This window comes from Pithys albifrons, chromosome 4 (genome assembly GCF_047495875.1).
Source record: "Pithys albifrons albifrons isolate INPA30051 chromosome 4, PitAlb_v1, whole genome shotgun sequence".
Taxonomy (NCBI): Eukaryota; Metazoa; Chordata; class Aves; order Passeriformes; family Thamnophilidae; genus Pithys; species Pithys albifrons.
Window position 1 is genome coordinate 32,301,217 of NC_092461.1, and position 27,308 is coordinate 32,328,524.

At 42.3% G+C, this 27,308-nt stretch overlaps 1 protein-coding gene across 4 annotated transcripts in view; it reads left to right on the forward strand.

Moving 5' to 3' along the window:
• FAM135B (family with sequence similarity 135 member B) overlaps window positions 1-27,308 on the forward strand; it is a 289,327-nt gene that overhangs the window by 26,378 nt on the left and 235,641 nt on the right. For 2 of the 4 annotated variants that reach the window (XM_071553792.1, XM_071553793.1), the window contains one exon: window positions 23,053-23,112. The exons of 1 other annotated variant lie outside the window; for it this stretch is intronic. The gene's annotated coding sequence lies outside the window, so the exon portion shown is untranslated. Of the gene's footprint in view, window positions 1-5,835; window positions 5,938-23,052; window positions 23,113-27,308 lie in introns of those variants that run through there. One more of the 4 variants, XM_071553794.1, reaches the window with a different exon arrangement.

Here is a 27,308-nt window from a genome sequence, read left to right on the forward strand (position 1 = left end):
CTCTGTATCCCATAAGAAAAGAAGCCTCCTTCGCATCATCTTGGGTCTCTCTGTATCAGAGTCTGTCCTGACTCCTGAAAGTCATTTACCTTTTCTGAGTCCCATTTTTCATTTACAGCAGTCCTGTCATGTCAATGTGAGAGGCCTCAGGTTAATAAACATGAATGTTTAGGTTTCCTTTTTCAGTTTTGACATGGTCAATCTGACACCCATTTTCCTTCTGGAATAATTGTTCAAATTATTTAATTTCCCCTCCCCAGACCCCCCTCGCATTTTTAGACTGTCACTATCTGTGTTTTTGCAGTGTATTTGCCTTTCTCCAACTACTCTGATTTTTCTGCTTGATGTTTTTCCTCTGCTTCCAGACACCACAGTTAGTTCCTAGATCTGACACAGCCACATAGTTAATGAATAACTTAAAGATTTTCCTGGACACTGAATTCCTCTTAATCATTCATTTTACAAAGTAAGTTTTAGCATCTCATTGTTCCATTCAAGCACTTGTTGAAACCCAGGGTTTAATTCCTCTAAGTATGAGTTTGACATTAATTTGCATTTACATAGTTTTTCCTGCTCAGTAGAAGGTAGCCAAAATCAAATCCAAATGAAATTACTTTCTTGGCTTTCTTTCTAAACTGGCTCTTCATGAACCTGCTCCAACTCCATGTCCCTGTGAAGCATTCTGTGCCCTCTCCCCCTACACAGTTGTATGTTTAAATTTTCTACTTAGTTTTGTAGGAAAAGCCACCCTGCTAGAAAGTGCTGCAGTCCTGCATAGACTGAGTTAAGGCAAACTCTCCCTCTCTCTAGCCATCATCCTGTTATGGATTGCACACTGTTACACCTATTTTTGAACTGTCATCTTCAGTCCTCATCGTCATTAGTGATAAAATAGAATAGTTCCAGTTGGAAGGGATCTGCAACAATTAGCTACTACAACTTAATTACATTTCTCTAATGCAGAAAATATAGTGTATGTATGTCTAGCCCAACTTTCTTTAGTTTATAATCCTGGCTATTCAGAGCCTGGATTTAATTCTGCTCTGGTAGGAAGCTCATCTTATAAAGGATCTTTGCTTGACTGTTTGTGAAATGAAATGTCAGCAGCTGGTGGAAGATAACAAGACTTGTGTTTTCCTGAGCACATGAAGTTTTCTTTTGAAGTTATTACAAAGACTGTTGTTCCACAGGGGGAACTTTGACTTGCTGAAGTGTGTGCTCTGGCAGTGACTCAACAATACACTGTACAACCTGCTCACCTTTGACAATGCAAAGGTGGTACCTCCTCACCGGCAAAAGGACTATAAATCCCAGAGGGTCAGATCTGTGAGGACTGACACAGAGCAAAAAGGCCTTCTTACAATACCAGTTGGCTCAAGAGAAAGCAGACACACCTTCAGTGTTCAGTCTTCTGTTGTAAATGGTTCATTCAGAACAAATTTTTTTCCAGTAGGTGCCAGATGACATCCAGCAGCCCTGGTTTTTCATTGCATGTGATGAAGTATCAACCATTCTGTAGACCCTCATAGCCCAAACTGCAAAACCAAAGGTCTTACTGGCCTTGAGTTTGAAGTGGAGATCCAAGGTGTTTGGGCTGAAGTTCATCTGCCAGCATGGAGGAGCTTGATGGACTTAAGCAGCAGGCCTTGGATAACCCGGGTTGAAAGAAATCCTATCACCCAAGAAACCAAAGATCCCTCATAAGACTGGTTGATGTTCCACCATAAGGATTAGCATGTCTCCAGCTTCAAGATAGAAATGGATCTTGGGATAATGTTATCAAACTATGTCGAAATCCTTTGTTTTCTTCCCCCCATGTAAATCCCTGTTTTAGAAAATATTGTGCAACCTAGCAGAAACTTGTATGATTCCCTAGTTTAACATAAGCCTTCCCTGATTAACACACTCACCCTCCTTATTAGCATGTCCTTCCTGCAAGGTCCTTAAATTTTGTGTCACATGTTCAATAAAGGATTCCAGTTTCTACCCTCAAAACTTGGGGTTGAGTAATTTTTGAACCTTTACAGCAAGGGGGAGTAAAATGGGGTGAGTATCCTTGTGATGTTTTTCCCTGAGGTATCTCACCCAGACTTCTACAATTCTTGCCTTTAGAGACTTCCTGAGCCACCACGTTGCTATACCTTCCCATGTATTTCTCTTCAGTAAGTGTCTTATTTTGACACCATGCAGACTTTGTGTGCTCAAAATTACTCATTCTTTCTTTGCCATGCCCAATGCCCCTGTTCAGTCCTAAAAAAAAGAATAAAAAAAAAGGAAAACAAACCAAATCCCCAGACAAATTCTCCACAGAAAACAACAAACTGGAAACCCAAACCCCAAGCCTACAATTCTTGGCACAAAGTAAAGCAACATGTTTCCTAACTGAAATCTATAAAACCCTGAACTTTTGCAACCCAGGAGGGCTTTTCATGGAAAAAGACATCTTTAGAGCTGTAGGTGTTCTAAATCAACAACTTGGCTACTTCCATGACCTGTATACTGAAGCAGTAGGAAGTAATATATTACAAAAAGTCTGTTAATACTCTCTTGCCCCTCTGCCTTGTTTCTTAGAACCAAAGGGCAGTTTGTGGCCAGGCTGGTGGTTACAAAGAAGGGAGACATTAATTTCACTCTCCCAATTTGGTTGCTTTGGAAAATAGCAAAGAGTAAGGAGAAACAAATCTTTTCCACTTCAGAGAAGGCACAGAAGAGTCTCCAGCACCATTCAGATTCATGCCAAGACAGAATGGTCGGTGAAGCTTTGTCTTTTCCCTTCCCATTCATGTCTTACAAAGGAACATGGGACAAAATTTCTTCATTGATATGGAACTGCAGCAGTAGCAGATTACTTTTTGTGAGATCAGATGAAATTGTACCTTTCTGTCAAGTTTTACTACTCTGACAGCTCCTTAGCAAAGTTGTAGGTCTGTGCTAACCTTCCACATACATATAACTTGGAATGTACTAACTATTCTGACACATATAGAGCATTTAAAAACCCCCAAACCAACAAATATTATGAGTGAGAAGGTGGCATTGCTAAGATCTGATCAGCTCTATGACTTTTTTGGCTGAAGAATTTGATTTCAGTGGAAGAAATTATTATATCAGTGAGCCCTCAAGGAAAGAATCAAGCAATCAAATGGCTGAAGCAAAATCAGCATCTCCAAAGTCCTTTTCCATTTTATTTCAAAGAATTTTGAACACTATAGCAGTTCTTAGTAATTTTTAAATTGTTACTTCACTTTTTCTCTCTTTAGAACTCCGATATTGCTTCCCACTAGCCTCCTAAGGTCAAGCCAGCACTTGGGATCCTGGGATATTGTTCCAAAACTTCCAAAAATATCCACAAAGCTGGTTTCACTTCACTTGCATGGAAATGTTTTCCACCTGCTTTGCACCTTTTCCAGCTTGACCATTTTTTCTGTACTGTGTTGTTAACTTGTGTTCTTCTGTGGTTGTTCCTGAGTTTTTGTTGTCACATCACAGGATCACCTAGAAATGCAATATGCTTAAGAGACCAGAAAAGGCAAAATGAAACCTTAGCATACCATTTGGTTACTGTTCCATACTGATTTGCTTGGTCTTCTATGTCAGAAGACCACAAGTATGGAACAGGGACTTTTCATTTGAGGACACTTAAGTTGTAAGAAACCAACTGTGTCAGCTGAATGTTAACAAGTCCATGGCACCTGGATTAATTCCAGAGTCCAGAAGGAGTTAACAGAAGTCCTGGCAACACCCATCTCTTTCATCTACAAAAGTTCTTATGAGTGTGGAGAGGTCCCTGCTGACTAGATACTATCCAATGTTATTCCAGTCTACAAAAAGAACATGGGAGAAGGCTCAGGGAACTGCAGACCTGTTTGTCTAACCTCAGTTTCTGAAAAAAAAAAAGAATAAGATTATATTGGGTACTGTTGAAGGGCATTTAAAGAATAACACAATCATCAGGTACAGACAGAGTGGGTTTGCAAAAGGAAAGTCCTGCTTAACTAATTCAATTTCTTTCTGTGTCCAAAGGAAGTAGGGGAAGGTGGTGGATGAATAGGTTTTGGGTTGTAGTGAGCCTTTTGATGCTGTCACAGCATCTTCTGGATAACCTATCCAGCTGTGGGATGAGCTGGGTGAAGAATTGGCTGAAGGACAGAGCTGTAGTGAATCTGCCTGGTGGCTGGTCACTAGATGTGTTTCCCTGACTTCAATCCTAGAGCCAGTCCTGTTCAATATATTTATCAACAATCTGGATGCAGGACCTGGATGCAACATCAGCATATTTGTCTGCTCTCCTCAATTACATCCAAAGGAAGAAAGTCAAGTGGTTAAGATTGGTCATACTTTGAATCTACGGGAAGCTACTAAATCATATGTTGTTCTCTTCTGATCTCAGAGGTGTTTACTATATTGAATGAATCAATACATCAACTGTACCACTACCTAGGTGTCCAATCACATAGTAAATCTGAATTACTCCCTTTCCTACCTGCTTTGCTTCATTGAATTGACAACAATGATACAGCTGTTTATAAAAAGTATCTGGTGAAGAAGTTGCTTGATTCTTTAAAGCTGTCAAACTGTTTCTTGGAGATCTGGTTCTTGGACTTTTTTAAGAGCAATAGACTTTCAGGAAGCAAAATAGTTTGGAATGTGCCTCAGCTCTATGAAAGCACAATAAAGAGTCTCTCTAGTCTTTCAAAAAACTGAATATGGCTTCTCGCCTTCTCTGGCAAAGAGATCAAGGCAACCTTCTATTTCTAACATTTGTAGTTACTGAATAAGAATGAAACTGTAATTCTTGAATTGAGAACTTTCTGTATTTTTTCTTTTTCTGTATTTTTCTTTTCCTTCATTTTCTAGAAGATATCAAATACTCTCCTACTTTGCTAAGCCTATCCGGCAGGAACTAATTTGCTTATCAGTCACTCAGCCAGCTCTATATTTGTGTTTTCAATGCCGACTTGATTACACAGACTCACTGTGGGGTAGATGGTGTCTGGCTCACAGCTATATACTTGGAAGGATTCTGTATGTGAAAGTATATTCAGTGGGTGAAGAAGTGAAAATGCATGATTTAATTCTGTCCTTGTTTGATTCAATGTTTGAGGAAAATGGTAGGAAGTGTTGACTGCAGATCAACACAAGCTCCGCTACCCTGGAAAATTCCATGGGGAGAACATCCATTCATTTGTCCTACTCTGCTCCACTGGACATAGAAGGACTTCATTACAATAGTAACTGTGGTTTTGTATTAAAAAAATGCACTGCTTATTTTCCTTCACCAGCAACTAATGATCAAAATTATTTTCAGGAAGAAAGTGTGGCATTAGGACTTGTATCCAGGGTTATTACCTCACTGGAAACAACTGACCTTGTTAACTTTTTCTGGTGTGGTGGAAACCTGATGCATGCTAAGATTCAGATGAACCAATGTGCTTGGAAATGGCAGGGTTTGGCTATACTTGGCACTGAAACAAGCTGGTGTGTTATACTACTGCACATTTCTTTGCTTTGAACATTATTCAGGATATCTTTAATTATTTTTTCTCTTTAGTTTCTCTCTTTTCTTTTGAAAATGGCTAAAAGAGAATTCTCTAAGAGTGAACTTCACTTAGTCTACCTATCCCCTATTTGTCAAGAAATTCAGATGTTTTCCTATATCCTGCAAAACAGAAATTTTCCTTGGAAGGAAAGACTTCAGAGGTAGCTGGAAAAGCATGTGAGCATGACTGTAGCCCATGTGGCATAGACCTGTTAGGGTAAAGACTGCCATGAGGACAAAGTGAGTTACTCATGTTTTCTTTGACTTAGGAACGAAAAAAAGGGGAAGATGTGGAGCCTCTGATCTGTGAGAAAAAGATCATCATTCCTGTTTAACGCAGCCCTTCCCAAAGGGCAGATGGCAGAATTTTGCAGATTTGTATTACATCCCAGTCTCCTGTAAGTCTCCAAGTCTTACTTTTAGGATCTGGGTGTCAGTAAGCCCAATGCCTCATCTTATAAACCATGCAATGTTTGTGAAGTGCATGATGGCAAAAGAATTATCTAAAGAATTATAAGGTAGACCACTGCATGTTTCTGGAAGCTTCCTTGAAGGCAGAAACACCAGGACATGGTTAGAAAACAACATCTGTAAACTTTAGTTATTCTCACTAGTACTGAATGAGGGATGAAACAACGGAAATACACAAAGTCAGCTGAAAAGTTTGTGTTCAAACTGGTTTTGGCAATGGAGGACAGGTAAAGGGTTATTGAATCAGAAAATAATCCTGTGACAGGCTGGAAAATGACCTTTGAAGTATCATGTTAAGCAGACAATGAGCATGGCAAGGCTGCATTCATCAAGGGAAAAGGCTGTTCCTAGACAGAGTTAGATAAAGGGAGGCAGGGCATGAGTTTTAATTATGTGGAGACATAGAAAAGTTTCCGTGAAATGAACCTGCCCAAGTACTGACTAAATGTAAGGACTTAGAATCATAGAATCATAGAATCGATTGGGTTGGAAAAGACCTCCAAGATCATCGAGTCCAACCCTTGGTCCAACTCTAGTCCATTTACTAGATCATGGTACCCAGCGCCACGTCCAATCTGCGTTTAAAAATCTCTAGGGATGGTGAATCCACCACCTCTCCGGGCAGCCCATTCCAATGCCTGATTACTCTCTCTGGAAAGAATTTTTTTCTGATATCCAACTTCAATTTCCCCTGGCAGAGCTTAAGCCCGTGCCCCCCTTGTCCTATTGCTGAGTGCCTGGGAGAAGAGACCAACCCCCACCTGGCTATAACTTCCCTTCAGGTAGTTATAGACAGTGATGAGGTCACCTCTGAGCCTCCTCTTCTCCAGGCTAAACAACCCCAGCTCCCTCAGCCTCTCCCCATAGGACTTGTGCTCCAGTCCCTTCACCAGCCTTGTTGCTCTTCTCTGGACCCGCTCCAGCACCTCAATATCCTTTCTGAACTGAGGGGCCCAGAACTGAACACAGTACTCAAGGTGTGGCCTCACCAATGCAGAGTACAGGGGAAGGATCACTTCCCTGGTCCTGCTGGTCACGCTATTTTTGATACAGGACAGGATCCCATTGGCCTTCTTGGCCACCTGGGCACACTGTTGACTCATGTTGAGCTTCCTGTCAATTAGCACCCTCAGGTCCCTTTCTGCCTTTCTGCTCTCCAGCCACTCTGTGCCCAGCCTTGAGCGCTGCAGGGGGTTGTTGTGGGCAAAGTGCAGGACCCGGCAATTGGCCTTATTGAACTTCATCCCATTGGAATCAGCCCATCTCTCAAGTCTATCCAGATCCCTCTGCAGAGCCCTCCTGCCTTCCAGCAGATCGACACTCCCTCCCAACTTGGTGTCATCAGCAAATTTGCTGATGATGGACTCAAATCCCCTCATCTAAATCATCAATAAAGATGTTAAACAGGACTGGACCCAATACAGACCCCTGAGGAACACTACTGGTGACTGGCCGCCAGCTGGATGCAGCTCCGTTCACCAGCACTCTCTGGGCCCGACCCTCCAGCCAGCTCTTAATCCAGGAGAGGGTACACTTGTCCAGGCCATGGGCTACCAGTTTTTCCAGGAGTATATTATGGGAGACAGTGTCAAAGGCCTTGCTGAAGTCCAGATAGACCACATCCACAGCCTTCCCCTCATCCACCAGGTGGGTCACCTGATTGTAAAAAGAGATCAGGTTGGTCAGACAGGACCTGCCCCTCCTAAACCCATGCTGGCTGGGTCTAATCCCTTGTCCACCCTGAAGGTGATGTGTGATTGCACTCAGGATGAACTGCTCCATAACCCTGCCAGGCACGGAGGTCAGGCTGACAGGCCTGTAGTTGCCAGGGTCCTGCTTGCAGCCCTTTTTGTAGATTGGGGTGACATTCGACAACCTCCAATCATCTGGGACCTCCCCAGAGAGCCAGGACTGTTGGAAGATGATGGAGAGCGGTTTGCCAAGCTCTTCTGCCAGTTCCTTCATCACCCTGGGATGGATCCCATCTGGTCCCATAGACTTGTTAGGATCCAGCTGGCTCAGTAAGTCGGTCAATATTTCCTCCTGGAATACAGGAGGGCTATTCAGCTCCCTCTCCTTGTCCACCAGCTCCAGAGGCCAGTTGTCTTGAGGGCCACCTGTCTTACTGGTGAAAACTGAGGCAAAGTAGGTGTTAAGTACCTCAGCCTTCTCCTCATCTTCCTTAACTATATTTCCCTCCAAGTCCAACAGAGAATGGAGGTTTTCCTTGTCCCTCCTTTTGTTATTAATGTATTTATAAAAGGACTTTTTGTTATCCCTAACTGAAATAGCCAAATTTACTTCAAATTCCACTTTTCTTTCCCTAATTTTTTTCCTGCATGACCTAGCTCTATCTGTAAATTCTTCGTAAGTAGCCAGCCCTTTTTTCCATAGTCTGTAAACTTTCTTTTTATCCCTGATTTCTTTCAGAATCTCCCTATTTAACCAAGCTGGCCGTCTTCCCCTCCGTCTGGCCTTTCAGCACACTGGGACAGCCTGTTGCTGTGCATTCAAAATTTCCTTCTTAAAACATGTCCATCCCTCCTGGACCCCCTTGCCTTTAAGGGTTGTTTCCCAGGGTATGCTCTGAATCAGTTTTTTGAATAGGCCAAAATCTGCTCTCTGGAAGTCCAGAGTAGAGGTTTTAATGGTGGCTCTCCTTACATCCCTGAGGACTGAAAATTCTATTATTTCATGGTCACTATGCCCCAGGCGACCTCCAACCACTACATCATCTACCAGCCCCTCTCTGTTTGTAAACAGTAGGTCTAGCAGGACCTTCCCCCTGGTAGTCTCATTTACCAGTTGATGAAGGAAATTGTCCTCTATACACTCCAGGAACCTCCTTGACTATCTCTTCTCTGCAGTATGAAGCTCCCAGCAAATATCTGGCAGGTTAAATTCACCCACAAGAACAAGGGCTGGAGATTTTGAGACATCTGCCAGCTGCTTGTAGAATAATTCATCCCCTTTATCATCCTGGTTGGGCGGTCTGTAACAGACTCTCACAAGGGTGTCAGCCTTGTCGGCCTTGCCCCTGATTCTGGCCCACAGGCACGCAACCTTGTCACTGCTGACCTCAACTTCAACAGAGTCAAGAGACTCTCTAACATATAAAGCCACCCCTCCACCTCTCCTTCCCTGCCTGTCTTTACTGATGAGCTTGTAGCCCCCCATAGCAACACTCCAGTCATGTGATTCATCCCACCACGTTTCTGTGACAGCAACTATGTCATAGTTTTCCTGCTGCACTATGGCTTCCAGCTCCTCTTGTTTTTTTCCCATACTGCGTGCATTGGTGTACATGCACTTCAGCTGGGCCATTGATTTCATTCTCAACTCGGGCTCTATGCCCTTAGGCCTATCTCTGGAGAGCCCAGTTGCTGTCCCTTCCCCCTTCAAACCTAGTTTAAAGCCCTCCTAACTAACCCTGCCAACTTATGGGCTACAGTTCTTTTTCCCTTCCTAGATAAATGAAGCCCATCTGCTTTGACGAGACTGGGCAACACAGAGTTTGCGCCATGATCAAAAACCCCAAAATTTTGACGATAGCACCATCCCCTAAGCCACCTATTGGTAAGCTGGGCTTTCCTAAACCTCTCCTCATTCATCCCGGCTAGCACAGGAACTGAGGCAATTACTACCTGTGCTCCTGTCCCCTGAAGAGATCGGGTCAGTGCCTTGAAATATTTTTTAATTACTCTGGTACTCCTTTTATTAATGTCATCACTTCCAACCTGGACAACGAACAGCGGATAATAGTCTGAGGGTTCGATAAGCTTAGGAAGTCTTTTGGTAATATCCCTCACCCTGGCCCCGGGAAGGCAGCAAACTTCCCTGTGGGATGGGTCTGGCCAACATAGAGGACCCTCAGTTCCCCTCAGAAGGGAGTCACTGATTACAACAACCCTTCTCTTTTTCCTCTTACCTGTAGTCGTAACCCGTCCGGTAGGCTGGGGGTAACCAGAAGATCTTGTAGATAGATCCTCCTCCTGACTGTCCTCCAACAGACTGTCCAAGTCCAGGGCCATATACCTGTTTTTTAAGGGCACCCTGGCAGGTGAAAGGGGTCGAGAGGGGCATCTGTTTCCATTCGCCCCCATCCCTATGGTTTGTTCCGTCTGCCTGATGGCAGGAGGGGGTGGGCTTCACCACCTCCTGCTGGGCTTCCTTAGGAGTGGAAAGGGTGTGACTCCACCAGTCAATTTCCCTTTCACTCTCCCTTATGTTTCTGAGTCTATCCACCTCTTCCTTTAGCTCTGCCACCAGACCCAGCAAATCGTTCACCTGCTCACATCGTATGCAGGCGCTTCTCATGTTGTCCTCTGGTAGTAGGTCCAGGCTCAGACAGTCTATGCAGCCAGAGGCCTGAGTGGCTGCATCCTTTTTAGAGGGTTCTGTCTGTATTGACACCCCTCTACTGGTAACAGGAGCAACAGCTTTCATTTTTTTGGGAGGCATGACTGCCTTAAGCTGTGGGGAAAGGTAGAAAGAGACAAAGAAACAAACGAACAGAGGAGGAAAAAAAAATACCTAGGCTTCTGCCTTGTCTGTTTGCCCTGCCTGTGCAAACTGCCGTGCAAACTGACGTGCCACACACTCACTGACGTGCCACACCCCTGTTTGCCCGCTCCTGTTCGCCGCGCTCCAGGTCGCTTGCGCTCCCTAGAGATGTTTTTAAAGCCTTCTCACTCTCCTGCTAACGAGCAAGCCCCGCCTCCAACTCCCCTCTGAGTCATGTGCTGATAGCTGAAGGAGCAGCAAAGAAAGCCTGCCAGGGAATGACTTAAATGTTTGCATTTAAGTTTAAGATCTTGCAAGATTAAACTCTGTGTTGCAAGCAGAGAAATCATTAAATCCATAGTGATGAAGAAAGCAAAGGAGGTCAGCCTTTTAGGGGGAGTTGGCCATACTTCAGAAAAAGCTTTAGAGCTATTGATATGTGTTGTCATGCTGTTAATTTAATATAGAGTGGTACATACAGAAAAGCTATTTCTTAGTGTATTTTATTATTTTCAATTTTTGAAAAGTCTGAGACCAAAATTTTTCATTAAATGTTTTCAAACATGAGATTTGTAATTAAAATCAGTAAAATCCAAACAACCCCCTTAATTCCCATAGAATCAAACACAGCCTTTTTTTCATACCAGTTTAAATCAACAGTTATTTGACTTGTGGGAAGCATGCAACAGGAAAAGAAAAGAGTTAGCTTTCAAAAAATATTGCCTTGAAGTCATGGAGAGCACTAGGTTCAGGACAAGGATCTTCTAATCAGTCAATAGAGTGCTCTGTATTTCAGGAAAATAAAAATGTCTTGATACTTCTTTTTCTTTCAAAGCAATTGGACCCAGACTATAACCAGACATGCGATAGAATAATAAACTAAAATTTAAAGTGATGGTGGTGGAGTTGTAAAGAATTCCATGTAAAGACCTCATCTACAGACAGAAAGCCAAGATGGCCTTCCCAAATAACATTCCTCTGCTAGCGGAAATACCTATGTGAAAGATGCATAATGACTCTTTAAATGTATTTTCAGGCAAGACATTATGGCAGTATTAAGTCCCCTAAGAGAGAGCCAAGGGTTGAGACTGCATCTCAAGAAGTGTTTAATAGCATTTTTTTATTACAGCCCATGTGCGTTGGCTGGCACAGGTCTCTCAAATGGATTGTGTTCAAAGCTGCCACAGGCACATTTTGCAATTTAGCAGTGGCCTGAGCTGTACTGAACAGTTTCCTCTGCAGTTGGCAGTGTTAAATGCTCTGCCATTACTCTGGAAAAGCAGCTTTTGTCTTTCAGATGATCAGGACAATCACGTTTTTGTAATGGGAATATGTTTACAATCACTTTGTTTGTCTTATCTCTGGCTAGTGTTGTGTTGTTAGTGGTGTTAGTGCTGACTTGGGAAGAATGCAGAAAGATGTTAGGGACAAAGGCAGCCCATTGTCTGTGCAGAGTAAGTTAGCTCAGAAAAGATAAACCCAGGCAAAGATTCTAGTCCTGGCTCTGCAGGAAACTCTGATATTTGAAAAAAGATCAGTCCTCTGTGTTGCAACCTTTTTCAGGAAAGCATTTAGAGGCTTCCATGAGGTTGAACGCTTATGAACCAGCTGCTGGAGCACTTTTCTCTTGATAAGTGAAGCGGATGGATTTTAGCAGTTATGTCCCCTTCCCCTCCTCCTTTCCCTTTCCTAGTCCATAAAGATTTGCTCCCTAAAGTCTAACCAGACTCCCTCTTATCAAATTGCAAGTGTATCAATATTGGTGTATTTGGGAGTCTGGCTGTACCAAAGACACTATACAGCAAATTTGCTTTGTCTGGACAGCTCACACTGAGCTTTTGTGCTCTCAGTGTGTGGTCCCGGAAATTGCAAGTGCTTATCTAGTGTAAGAAAGAATAAAATCCTTGCGATTCCTCACATTGAACTCTTAACACAATTTTAGAGTCTTTCTGACTGTGGCAAACAGGAATGGTGATAAATATTTTTGCAACCAAAATAGGGAAAAAACCAGCATGGGAAAAGTATTGTGGCAGTGTATGAAGATGAAATTCTCATCTTGTTGATGTAAAAATGAATATTTGTAATGGGAAATTTAAAATTAGGATGATATTGATTTCCTATACCAAATCTTTTTTGGAACTTTTGAAATTCTATTTAAAAAAATGTCTTAAAATGTTTGGTTTTGATGCTTCTCTGTCCTTCTTCCCTGCCACACACCTCTGAAAATCAAAACTGTAGGCTTGTATTATCTCAAACATTTGTTACTTGTATGCATTTTTTCTCTAGAAAATAATTGTAAAACATATATAGGGATTGAAATTAATTACTGAAGTAGAGGTGCAAATGAGTAACTCAGATAGCCTGTGAGTTTAGTAAGATTAGAATCCTAAAAAGGCTTGGGTTGAAAGGGATCTTAAAGATTGTCTATCTCCAAACCCCCTGCCATGGGCAGGGACACCTTCCACAAGACCAGGTTGCTCAGAACCCCATCCAACTTGACCTTGAACACTTCCAGCGAAGGGGCATCCACAACTTCTCTGGGCAACATTAGGGAAAGGGATTCTGCTCTTTACTGACGGCGCAACTGCAAACATGAAGAATGGTGCTTGTTGCTTCAGACCCTACTGTGATAAAAGCAGACAAGCAACCACATGAGATGCTGATAACAAGAGACAAAGTTGGTCTTCCCTCCTGTATATCCTTCCATAGCTGGAAGGTGGCTTGTTCCTTTCCTACTTCAGAATATTCTGGCCCCGTCTTCTCCATTTTCTCCTAAATACTTTGCTAGTATCTGCCCATAGATGGAAGATTATTGCTTGAATTTCTGTGGTAGGTGGTTCCACTGATTTGCTTCAGACAATATCCTGTGGCTTTTGCCAGCTTCCACTTTGAATACCTCCTTGTGTTCACTGTGGCATCTTTATTTTCACATCTGTTGACGAAATATGTTGTATTGAAGGTTCCTTAGGAAGTTTTCCATGCCCTCCTGTTCATATCACATTTTTTGATGTTTTCTATTCCCAATGAGATTTGATACCCAAGGACATCTAGTTGTCTGTGTTAATTTATTGTCTCTCAGCCATGAACATCCAAACAGCACCACACACCTTATAAGGAACTTTCAAACCCCTTGGCTTTAAACTTGAATTCCATGAATTTGTGTGAGTATTTGATCATAGTCTTATCTAACAAGTGCAGGGAAAATATTTTACCTTTTAGCAAGACCGTACTGCTGATAGGTTTTGTTTTTCTGCAGTGTCTGAAGGCTTAGGAGAGTTGTGGCACTGTGTGGCTTTCAAAGGACAGCATGGTTTGCAGTCCATACTTGTAATAGGAATATATTTATAATTTAATTGGACTGAAGAAAAACAGAAGAGCCAGGAGAAAAGATTAAATTTTCATTTTCTTTCATATGAATATTAATTTCTCTTGGTACTTTTTGGCAATGAGAAGGGTATTTTTTTCTAGTTATAGAGCAGGACTTCCATAATTTCATTTTAGCTATTCTGGCTTACATCAAAAGCCATCCAAGTCTCCGCTGGCATTCATTCATTCATGGCTAGGCTTCGCAAACGAAGATTTGAGAAGGGCACTACCCACACTTGCTGCAAGCGTGCTGGTGGCTAAAAAGGCCGATACGGGATAGGCAGGTCCGGTCACAAAAGGCACAGCAGAACATCTCCCTAGGTGACATTGGCAAGGAACGGTTCTTTCTGCATTGTCTTTTCTCCTCAAGACTGACTCTCCGTACATTCTCAAAGGAAGCAGCAGTGTCGTCAATGGTGTGTCTCCATGAATCCCAATTGGAGGCCAGAGTGGACCACTGGTGACAGTCAATATGGCCAAGGCTGAGGTGTTGTTTCAGGGAGTCCTTGTATCTCTTCTTCGGGGCTCCTCTCTTGCGGCAGCCAGTGGCAAGTTCACCATAGAGCACAATCTTCGGAAGGCGGTGATCCTCCATCCTGGAGACGTGCCCTGCCCAGCGCAGCTGCGTTCTCATCAGCATGGCCTCGATACTGCTGACCCCTGCCTGTTTAAGAACAGACACATTGGTCACGTAATCAGACCAGTGGATGTTTAGGATTGAACGGAGGCAGCGCTGATGGAAGCATTCGAGAAGCCGCAGGTGGTGGCGGTAGATGACCCAGGATTCAGACCCATATAAAAGAGTAGACAGTACAATGGCTCTGTAGACACTAATCTTTGTACTTTTCTTCAGGTGTTTATTGGACCAGACTCTTTTATGGAGTTTTCCGAAGGCTTTGTATGCCTTTGCTAGCCTGTTGTCTATCTCTTTGTCGATCTTACCGTCTGAGGAAATGATACTTCCCAGATAGGTGAACTGCTGGACTGACTTAAGCTCTGAATTGCCTATGGTGATGTGAGGATGATGGAAGACTTCTTGAGGTGCAGGTTGGTAGAGAACTTCCGTCTTCTTCAGGCTGACTTCCAGCCCAAAAAGCTCAGCAGCCTCTGCAAAGCAGGATGTTAAGCGCTGCAGAGCTGCTTCTGTGTGAGCAACGAGGGCGGCATCATCAGCAAAAAGCAGCTCGCGGACAAGGTGATTCAGGGTCTTGGTGTGGGCCTTCAGTCGCCTTAGGTTGAATAGGCTTCCATCGGTACGATATCGGATGTAGATGCCGTTTTCTTCATCGAGGTCTGCTGTGGCTCTTTGAAGCATCATGCTGAAGAAGATTGTGAATAGAGTTGGTGCAAGAACGCAACCTTGTTTCACACCATTGGTTATTGGAAAGGGCTCAGAGAGTGCATCGCCATATCTGACTTGTCCACGCTGATCCTCATGTAGCAGGATGATCATTTTGAGGAACTTGGGGGGACATCCTAAATGTTCCACGATCTGCCACAGGCCTTTTCTGCTCACAGTGTCGAAAGCTTTGGTGAGGTCAACGAAGGTTACATAGAGACCTTTGTTCTGTTCCCTACACTTCTCTTGCAGTTGTCTGAGAACAAACACCATGTCTGTGGTGCTCCTATTGGCTCTGAAACCACGCTGGCTTTCAGGTAGAAGATCTTCTGCAATAGTGGGTACTAATCTGTTCAGAAGTATTCTTGCAAGGATTTTATCACAATGGAGAGCAAAGTAATACCTCGATAATTTGAGCAGTCTGATTTTTCTTCTTTCTTCTTGTACAGGGTGATAATGACTGCATCACGGAGATCTGGTGGTAGTTCCCCTTATTCCCAGCAACGCACAACAAGCTCGTGGAATTTGGCATGGAGTGCTTGACCTCCATGCTTCCAGATTTCAGGTGGAATGCTATCAACCCCAGCTGCCTTGCCAGTTTTCACCTGTTGTATGGCCTTGAGTATCTCTCCCATAGTAGGGGCTGCATCCAATTCATTTTTCACCGGTTGTTGTGTAATGTGCTGAATTGCTGAGCCTTGGACTACACGGTTGGCACTGAAGAGAGTCTGAAAGTGCTCAGACCATCGGTTCAGGATGGAGGTTTTATCTGTTAGAAGCAGTTGACCATCTGCACTGAGTAGGGGGCTTTGAACCTGGTGTGTGGGTCCGTACACTGCTTTCAGGGCCTCATAGAATCCTCTTTGGTCACCCAAATCTGCGCATAGTTGTGTCTTTTCTGCTAGGTCAAGCCACCATTTGTTCTCGATGTCTCGAAGTTTCTGTTGGAGCTTACTGCATGCAAGACGAAAGGCGGCTTTTTTTATATGGCAAGATGGCTGAGCAAGGTGTGCTTGGTGAGCAGTTCTCTTCTTCTTCAGCAATTCCTGGATCTCTTGATTGTTCTCATCAAACCAGTCTTTGTTTTTCTTGGAGGAGAACCCTAGGGACTCTTCAGAGGACTGCAGGATGCAACTTTTAATATGTTGCCAAAGCGCTTCAGGAGAGGGATCTATGGGATTATCTTTAATCTAGTTTGAAGGTTTCCCTGAAAGCTGTCTCTCACTGTGGCTGTTTGAAGATTGCTGACTTGGAGCCTCCTCCTTGGAATGCCGCCTCTCTTAGGTTTGGGCTTGAAGTGGAGGTTAAGTTTGCAGCGCACAAGGCGGTGGTCTGTTTGACATTCTGCACTCGGCATCACTCGAGTATGACGGACATCACTGACATTTCTCTGTTGTACTAAGATATAGTCAATGAGGTGCCAGTGCTTGGATCGAGGATGCATCCAGGTTGTCTTCAGGCTGTCTTTCTGTTGAAAGATAGTGTTGGTGATGGTGAGCTGCCGTTCTGCGCACACTCTAGCAGGAGGCGTCCGTTGTCGTTGCAGTTTCCAACGCCATGCTTGCCCAGGACTCCTTTCCAGGCTTCAGAATTCTTACCTACTCTGGCATTGAAGTCACCAAGGATTATGATGTTATCATCTTCAGGAACATTTTGGATGAGACAGCGCAGGTCTGTGTAGAATTTGTCTTTTTCCACTGGGTCAGCTTGGAGAGTTGGGGCATATACGCTAAAAAGAACAACATGTTGCTTGTTGTGTAGAGGGAGGCGTAAGGACATAATGCGATCAGAATGACCTGTCGGTAGATTTTCAAGTTTGGAGGCAATGGAGTTTTTAATCATGAAGCCAACTCCTGAAAGGTGTCTTTCGGTTTGGGGCAGTAGAGTGTGTATCCAGCACCATGTTCTTTAAGGCTGCCTTCCTCATGAAGACGAACTTCACTGAAAGCAGCAATGTCAATGTTGAGCCGTGACAGTTCGTGGGCAATTAGAGCAGAACGATGCTCAGGACGTCCGCTATCCCCAGTATGAAGCATGGTTCTGATGTTCCAACATGCAAGTGTTAGTTTGAGCACACCTTTGCAGGCAGGTGTATGCCTTTGAAATCTCTTTGTTTTTGTTTGACTGCATGGAAGATGCCGGTTGGCCGTGGTTATCCAACCGGGTGTGGAGATGAGCTTTGTTTAGGCCACCTTTGCTAGGCCCCTCTCCGTGTGGAGCAAGCAGTGCTGTCCCTAGAAAAGGCTGCTTGGTCATTCAGGATGCTGCCGCAAGAGACTGTCATCTCCAGGGTCAAGTCTCTAACGACCTATATCCTGAACCACCTGCATGCAGGGTTGGGTCTGCGGCTTCCAGCTGCTTCCTATCACCTATATGACAAAAGGCTCATGAGACAAGATAAGGATGGGTAGTAACCTCTCACCAGTTACTGTCAGTGGAAAACCAGACTTGACTTGGTGAAATTAGTTTATCATTGAACAGAGTAAGGTAATGAAAAATAACCCCAAATCTCAAACACACCTTCTCCCCACTTCTCCCTTCTTCCCAGGCTTATCTCTACTCCCAATTTTCTCTATTTTCTCTCTTCCGGTGAGGAAGACAGGTGAGAAAGACAGGTGGACAGAGTATAGGGGTTACAGTCAGTTCATCACATGCTGTCAATTCTACTCCTTCCTTCTTGGGAGGAGGACTCCACTCATTCTTTCCCTGCTTCAGGCTGGGGGCGATGAACTTCTCTATTGTGAGTCCTTCCAATGGACTTCAGTTCTTCATGAACTGCTTTGATGTGGGTCCCTTCCATAGGGTGCAGTCCTTCTGGAACAGGGCACTCTAGTGTGGGTTCTCTGTGGAATAGTAGGTCCTGCCAGGAACCTGCTCCAGTATGGGCTTCCCACAGGGTCACAGCCTTCTTTAAGGCATCCACCTGCTCCTGGGGTCATCCATGGGCTGCAGGTGGATCTCTGCCCCACTGTGGACCTCCATGGGCTGCAGGAGCACAGCTGCCTCACCATAGTCTGCACAGTGGGCTGCAGGGGCACATTTGCTCCAGAGCTCCATGTCACCCTCCTCCTTCATCTATTCCAGAGTCTGCAGGACTGTTTCACTCTCATATTCTCACTCTTTGAATGCAGTTGCTATTGCACAGTTTTTTTCCTTTTCTTAAATACTTTAATCCAGAGTCTCTCGCACCGTCACTGATGGGCTCAGCCTTGGCCATCAGAGGGTCTATCTTGGAGCCAGCTGGCATTGGCTCTGTTGGACGCAGGGGAAGTTTCTGGCAGTTTCTCACAGAAGACACCTCCATATTCCTCCCCTCCCCCGACACGCCCCACCCACCCCCAAACCTGCCACAGAAAGCCAGTACAGTTCCTTTGGCTTTCAGTTTAGTTTGCATGTAATTCACTAAACCATGGATTAAATACTCATCCCAACATGTTGCTGTATAGGAGTGTTTACTATCATGAAAGTCTACCTCTTCATAAAATGCTATAGGAAGAAGATGTAAAAAAAATGAATGCAGCCAGCATGAAGCTGAAGTTTCCCACTGAATATTTTAAAGTATGTATTCAGCCCTAATACTTTTAGAGAATGCTTCAAGCAGGCCTCAAGATTCTTCTGCTTACTAAGATGTTTTCACTGTTGCAATGGCCTCTCCATCACAACTGGCTGGCTGTGTTGTTAATTCTTTCTTATAGGAATGGTGCTAAAATTCAAGACTTAATTTCTAAATAGATCTGCCCAAGTTGGGCGTATGTCTGTAGTGAAACAAAAACTTCAAATGACTTGTGAATACCTCTTGCTCTTTTGTTTGGAATTAAAACCTGGCAAACTTAATCTAAGGTGGGTGGGATTTTTTTGTATCTAATTAGCTGTACTTAGTCCTGCTGACCCACCTCTATTTCTATGTACCTTGTCTCTATTAAAATATCAAGGATCAGTGAGAAAGCTCAAGTTTTCAATTAATCAAGCACCTGGAGTCTAGTACTGCATGCCTTGGTAGGACAGTAAAGAATAGATTAAACTGCACTTGGTTGATACGTGCATTTTGAGAGACATAGCGTTTATTTTCCTGTTCATATAGCATTTAATACAATACAGTTACAGGCTGAAAAATGTACAAGTACACCTATATTCTTTCTCTAGACAAGTATAAGGACAAGACAAGACAAAAGAGGTATTGTTTGTTGAAAGTATATTTCTGGATGCAAAATTAATTTCTTTGATATTTTATTTTTTAAGTTCAACTTCGGGTAAATATTGTGGACAAGAAAAAAAAACCTTGATGTGGTTTTGCTAAAGAACAAGGTGAATATTCCCTTTTCAATGGATTCATAAAAGGAAGGTAGCATTGTTGTTTCAGCCTTTTCCAGCATCTAAATCTTGATAAATAATTCAAAGAAAGTCATTGCTATAGTGAATAGTAATTAGGTATATGAAAGAAAGAACGGTTGCTTCAGATAAAAGAAGGAAGCCCCTATTTCTCACTTTGCCCAGACTAACATCCATCATTGTTCACTTTCAGCATAACAGCAGGTCACACTTTTAATACAAAGCAAGCAGGGCAATTTCCATTTGAGAAAAATTAAGGCTGAAATATATCCATGTACTTTTTAGTATAACTCTCAAGTGTCACCCTGTTAGCCTGTGCTTGGTACTAAAGCTAGCTGAAATTCCAACTGCAATTCCACAAGAACATGACCAGCTCTTAGAAAAATGAGTCTCTGCCTTGTCTCCAGGTATTAGCCAACCTTTTCCAGTTTAGAAGACCACAGTGGTCAGAGTAACTACTTGTATTTGTCTGACTAGACCACACCAGGTGCCCTGTGCATTGTGAAGAATTTAAACACTAATCAAAAGTATTTAAAGGCAGAAACTTTACAAGAAGTTTCCAAACTTCTCATTTAGCCTTGATATGTTTTTTTTTTTTTATTCAACCAGCTACTGTTTTTAGGCATTCACTTCTATAAGATGTCCCTGCTTTGTAGTATGTCATAGGCCACCCAGTTTCTTTGACAGTTTTAAGTAGTTCACCAATTTTCAAAGTTCACTGTGTTCTTGAACACCTTCCACTGCTGTGGCTCTTTGTTTAGGGGGTCAGAGGAGGGCAACATAGTCAAATAAATTTTTCTACTAAAATAATTGTATTAATTCTATTTAGTTTGTCTTATCAGAATCCTTTCAACTTTGTGAAGTTCTATATTTCTAGGGATAATAGTCCATAAAAAGACCTTTTTTCCCATTGAAAACATTAAATAAATAATGACAAGAACGATAAATGTGGCACTACACTCTACCATTATGCAACCAGCATGACTGATGTGATTTATCAGTCTTTTACAACTCTTTGTGCTGCTAAAGAAACTGTTCCATGAAAAATATTCTGTAGAGTGGGAAAAATGTGGGGAGATTTAGTTACCTCTTATTTTTATGACACACATCATTGTAGATTCATTAAATTTGCAGAAAAAAGCCTGCCAGTCACAGAAATCTTCCCTTTGCCTCCTTCCATCCCTATTTTCCACCAGGGTTCCCCACATGGGAAATATGCCCTCCTGCTTCCCTCTGAACCACTAAGCCCAGAGTTCTATGCCCGGAAGGAACTCAACTGTTTTCTTTGCTATATGCTTAATATTTAATTTGTAACATTCAGTTCTGTGTTCTAACTCAAATTGTTCAATAGACTATGTATTATTCAACAGGAGGAACTTAGAATGTTAAATAAGCAGGAATTTCGGATCCATTTGTATGAATTGACCTGATTACATAACATTTGTTTGCTTTATTGTAGATTCATTATTGTTTTTAATTCTTTCAATTGTTTGATGAAGTTTAAAGCAAAGCAGTTTGCCATCCAGAACAATTCTAGCATTGACCTCCTCTTTAGTACCTAGCCCAAGTGCATGATGCATGTAAAATGAATAGATGGGCAAGATCTGCTTGACGGTACAAAACCAGGACAAATGAATGTGCTGGGATTTTTTTCCCCTTTTCGTATAGTTTTTTGCAGAGGTTTCGAGTTACTTTTGCGGAGTATTCTTTTATTAAACAGGGTGAAGCATTCATTACTTATGCATTCCCAGATCCTATTGTTGTTTATCTCACAATAACAACAGGAGTTCCCACCAGTCTGAATTGCTGTGCAAGCACATACTCCAACTAAAGTATCTTCAGTGACTCTTGACTGAGTCTAGAGAAAGGCCAAAGAACTTCAGCACAGATTTTCTGTGTTTTATTTATTGACCAGGGATTTAAGTATGAAAAAAATTTGGGGCCAGTTTTACTGCAGTGTTTAGTTGCTTCAGTTCCATTTAAATGAATGTGAATGAAGTGTCACATTGCTGATAAAAGACCGGCTAACAGTGATACCTCCAAAACCCCCTTTTACCAGGTCTTGGCTAAAGGCATAAAATGCCCTTAAGGGTGCTAATAATCATTCCAAAATAAACCCCCCTTTTTAGCACAATCCCTGGGATAATTTGATGCTTCATAAATCATAAAGCTTTCTCACCTCCCTATGTGAAACCTGGAGCTGCTATGATAGGATTCCTGAAGAAATAGGAGACATAGAACTTACCCTATCTTCCTGCAGCACTAGAAATTCAATCTTACAAATCCCCCTGAGATCTGAGGAAGAAGATGATGCCTAGCAGTATCAAGAGAAGCAATATTTTTCTCTCTTCAGTCCATGACAAACCTTATCAATCTTGCTTGGGCAAAACCAACATTCATGGATTGTTAGAAATCATCTTGTAATTTTCCAACATAAGTCTATTCCTGAACATTATATATCCCATTGATCTTTTGTCAGTATCATACTTAAAGTTCGCTGACTCTTCAACTATCTTGACATTCAGCCTTAGAAGCATAAGTTACTGTATCTTCCCTCAACCTTTGTATTCCTATGCCAAGTTGAGCTTTTTGTGTATTCTTGTGCACAGTGATCTAAGTCCATTTCCCTTCTCTTCTCTTGAAAACAGGTGCTTAAAAATGGTAAAAACAATTCCATCTAAGGCCACACCAGGCTTTTTCAGAACTGTATGTGTAATTCCTTACCTCTACTAAACAAAGTTCAGAATGCTGTGCCATTTGTAACTGTCCTGTGTCCACAGATACATAGAATATCCTGCATTGTAAGGAAGCCAAAAGGATCATCAAGTCCGACTCCTGGCCCTGCCCAAGACCACCCTAAAAATTGCACCATGTATGTGAGAGTCTTGTCCAAACACTTAAACTCTGTCAGGCTTGGTGCTGTGACCTCTGCCCTGGGGAGCCTGTTCCAGAGCCCACCCACCCTCTGGATAAAGAACGTTTACCTAATACCCAACCTAAACCTCTGACACAACTTCAGGCATTTCCCTCAGGTCCTGTCAGTAGTCACCACATAGAAGAGATCAGTGCCTGCCCCTCCTCTTACCCTCACGAGGAAGTTGGAACTCCAATGAGATGTCTCAGTCTCCTCTTCTCCAGGCTGAACAAGCCAAGTGACCTCAGCAGCTTCTCATTTGGCTTCCCCTCTAGACACTTCACCATATTCACAGCCCTTATGTAGATGCTCTCTAATGACTTTATGTTTTTCATATATTGTTCTCTGAGGAACTCACTAATGGGCTGAGCTCTCACCAGCACACAAATAAATCTCTTTGGGGATAACGAAGGTGAGGCACAGTCCATTGGACATGTGATAACAAGAGAGACTTTAAGGATATAAGTTGATTTTGAATATACAAATTGTTGTTTATTTTGTCTCTGGGGGATACATCTTTGTCCTTATCAGCATATGATTTAGTATCCTTTGCATTTAGGTCATTTGATGGAGTTCTTTTTTTCCACACAGATATGTTGCAGTAACATCCCTGCTGACTTCACAGCAAATTCACAGCCTTGGAGAGCCCAGGTGGGAGCAGCTGTCTCTGAGGGGCTGCATTCTGCAGAAAGGTCTGGTCTGGGGAAAGGAGGCAGGGGACAAGGGAGAAGTCTCTCAGAGAGGCTGTGAGGGACTGACCACAGCCCCATCACCACCCTCTCATGGGAGAGGAGTCAGGAGTGAAATGGGGAAGGGAGGACAGGGGAAAAGCTAAGTGGAAGGTGGGGTTTTTTTGCTGTTTGTCTTTCTTTCTCAATACCAGAATATATTTTATTTTTAAATAAATTAAATTAATTTTCTCCATATAATCCAGTTTCTCCCATGATCAACTGGTAAATAATCTCCCTGTCTTTACCTCAACCCATGAGCTCTCCTATCTTGCTTTCTGTCCTTGGATCTCTGAGGAGCAGGAGTGAGTGCATGGCTGGGTGGGTGTTTTGCCCTTAGCAAAGGTTAACCCAGCACAAAGAACTGTCTGTATTGTCTGATTCTTTTAAGGCTTCTCAAAATGATTTTGAAGGCTCTCAATGTCCATTTTGGATGGTTGGGAGAAATGTCTTGGCTCTCAAGAAGTAACTGGATGTGTGAAGGTTATGGTCTGCATTTTTGCATGTTTGTGAGAGCCCACTCTGAGCCATAGGCTATATAACATGGATATATGTGTTTCCATCCAAGTTAGTAAGTCCTGAAAGCCCTTGGTGTGTATCAGTTCAGGTTTTGAGACACACAAATACATCTGCATGTCTCTGCATATATTCTCAGGCAGCAGAGCCTGGTTATTTTTGTTTGCCCTGTCTGCATAAATCCACTGGATATATTCTGGGTGACCCCAGACTGAGGTTTGCCAGGAAAAAAATGTCTTGAAGAATAGCAGATTTATTTTTTATTTCAACACTTAGAAGAAAGCAGCTTCCCAAAAGATGTAGGCATGATCTGCATAGCAGTAAATGTGTGTGTGAGGTACTGCAGTGGCTGTATTTGCATTTATGCTGAGAGAGCAATGCTGCACAAGGAGTTGTGTTTGTAGAGTCCTGAAGCATGCCTCTGAACTACAGCAGTCTGCCATGCGCTGGTGGTAAGAAGAAACATGCTAAGGATGTGCAAAGGAGTTAAGCACAATTGCCTCACCCCAGGTGTGATTCAGAGGTTTATTTGAGGCTGTGACTGACTTTATAAAAAAAAAAAACAAAACCAAAAATCACTTACAGTGCCCTGAGATATGAGGGTGGATTGTCTCAAATATTTAGAGACTGGCTCTTTCTTGGAAGCATGAGGGATGATGATCAGAGGGCTGATGTCTTACAAAAAAAGAAAGAGAAAATTTTTTACATGATAGTGATAGGACAAGGGGGTATGAATTTAAACTCAAAGGGGAGAGATTTAAATTAGGTATTAGGATGAAATTCTTTGCTGTGAGTATGATGATGCACTGGAACAGGTTGCCCAGAGAAGTTGTGGATGCCCCATTCCTGGAAGTGTTCAAAGCCAAGTTGGATGGAGCTCTGAGCACCCTGGTCTAGTGGAAGGTGTCCCTGCCCATGGCAGGAAGGTTGGCAGATGGTCTTGAAGCTTCCAACCCAAACTCTTCAATTATTTTATGATTCTATGATAAACCCTCTTAAGTTCGTAAATGTGCCTTTCAGTTCTGCTTTGCATATAAGTTCTGCCACTCTGCCAGAGACTGCTGATGGCTGGAAGTGACAGAAATCTCATCTTTGCCACCTAAATGCAGAAACTCAGTGTATGAGGTTATAGGAGGGGGAACACATAAGTGCACACAGTTTTCACAGGGGAAGAAGAAGGGAAGAACAAGAGTGCAGTGAGGAAGCACACAGTGAAATGAGAGCCAAGCAGGTGAATCTCATTTTTAAAGTGCAAACATGTAGCCCCCGGAGTTGGTGTCTGTAACTCAGATATGTTTGCACTAGTGTTATGGGTTCACCTAGGTGGGCCTAGATTTGGGCTCTGAAGTCTGGACTAGGCCGAAGCTGTCAGCTGACTTGAGCTGGGCTGAGCTAACAGCTGACCTCTTCTAGCCAGTAACTTTGTATTCCATACCACATTATGACATCATCTCCAGGGAAGCAGGAACCAGTGTGGGAGTGGTTAAGGCAGTCGCTTCTCAGCCCTCCTCTTGGGAGGACGCACGATGCTGTCCCAGGGGGGATGGAGAGGACCAGGCCCACCACTGGCTCACAGGGTACCTCAGGAAAATAAAATGTGTTGTTCTGGGTCTCTCCTTTCTGCTTGGGTTTGTCTCCCTAGGGAATAAGCTTCTTCTTAAGTAATGTGTAGTTAGGACAGTAGAATTTGTGTGTTCATTAAGAAGTTGAGGTGGGGAACTTGTTGTTGCAGACTTGTGTGAGTGTATATTTGTACTCTCTTCTAATTATCTCTTTCTTTCTGTGAAAAATATATGTAGATTTAGTATAAATGCAGTTTGAAGTGTTTTTTTTTTCTTTCCCCTCTCTTTTCCTCCCTTTCCCTGGTGTTAGGAGGGAGGCTTTTCTCTCTGTGCTTGGGGGGGTTGGCAGTTGCTTATCTCAAACCAAGACAACTAGCAGTGTATGCAGTAGTTTGGTTTGCAGTAGAGATCACTCTATGTGTAGTGAATATATATCATTTCCACGAGTCATTTCCCATTGACTGCAGTAACAGTTCTTCAACCTCGAAGTCTCAATGTCATTTTTCTTTTCATCAAGTCTCCTCTTTGCTTCTCAAGGAATAATCAAGAGAAAATAAAACTCTGTGCAATTAGGACCATTGACATAGATACTTAAACTGAAAATAATCACAGTTGCTTATGGAATAAAAAAGAAAGAGTAAAAATTACTAGCAGAAACTTTTATTTCAGGGGCTTAATTGATGAGGGATAAACTTGATGGTTTATTTCTTATCTGCCCTCTAGTGTTCAGGACTCCTTTTCCTCTGGAGCGTGCTCATGTCCAAGGATTTGTTTGAGAAAGGAAAGTGATGAAGAAAACAAAATGTAATAGTAATTGAATTGGTGAAAAAAGTTTTCTAATATTTTTCCTAATATATGTTCAAAGGATGACATTTATTTCATTGATTTGTCATATTAGAGAAACAGGAGGGATAAAATGCACCACAAAAGCAATCAAAAGCTCCAATATCATCACAGATTTCTTACTCTTTTAAAAGATTAAACTGACAAAGTCTTCATATGTCTGTGAAATTATGGAAATGTTGATATAATCAGAGATTATTTTCCTTATGATTGAAACAGATTTGTTGAACTTCCACAGAAATTCTTTTTGGGTAATTGAAAATGTAAATTTATGGTAATTTAGAACTTGAAAAATACAAATGTGAGAATATTTTAAAAAACAACTCTTTTTTTTTGAAACTGAGCTTATCCTTTACAGCCAGATTGTATTAGTCATCTTCCAAAAATATTTTTTAATTTTCAAATCAAGAAAAAAAAAGTTTGCATAAAAATCTATAATGCATTCAAGGAATGTGGACCCAAACAGTATTTATATTAAACGTGCACTAAAACTGTGTGTAACTGGCTTAGTTCTGTAAGACCCACATTTATTTTGTGCCTGTATGTGCAAAAGCACACACGCACATGCATACACATAATTTCTTGTCAATAGGTGATTATGGACTAAATCATATTTTGTGTGTATACTTATACATAATATCTTTATGCTTTTGTATAAATTCATATATATATCTAGAGAGTGAATTTGTTGATACATGTATGAATGTGTGTGTATATTTATATTTGTGTGTATATTCATATTTGTGTGTGTGTGTATATATACATATATATAAAATGTATGAATCTAGGTCATTACAACATGAAGAACTAGAAAGCTGGGACTTCTGCATTGTTTTTATAGATATTGGAGGATCTGGATTGAGGTGCTCAACCACACGCTTCAGACCAACTGCTTAAATTTCCCACTGTGGCACTTAAATAATACTTTAGCTAATTTCCTTTTAGCCCCTTCTGGAAGCAGAGATGTGCAGTGCTACTCATGTTCTTCCAGGGAAGCCTCTGGAAGCCTGTAGTGCCTGATCCCTCTTTCCTGGCCCACCTTTACTGAACAGACAGAGAGATCACCTTTGGTAAACACTAGTTTTGGCTTCCAGGAAAATCTGGAGATTGGGAGCCCTCTCGGGCCTCTGAGATGATTTAGTCTACTGGTTCCCCATGATGAAGTAACTCAAAATGATTCTTAGCTCAGTTCTGATAT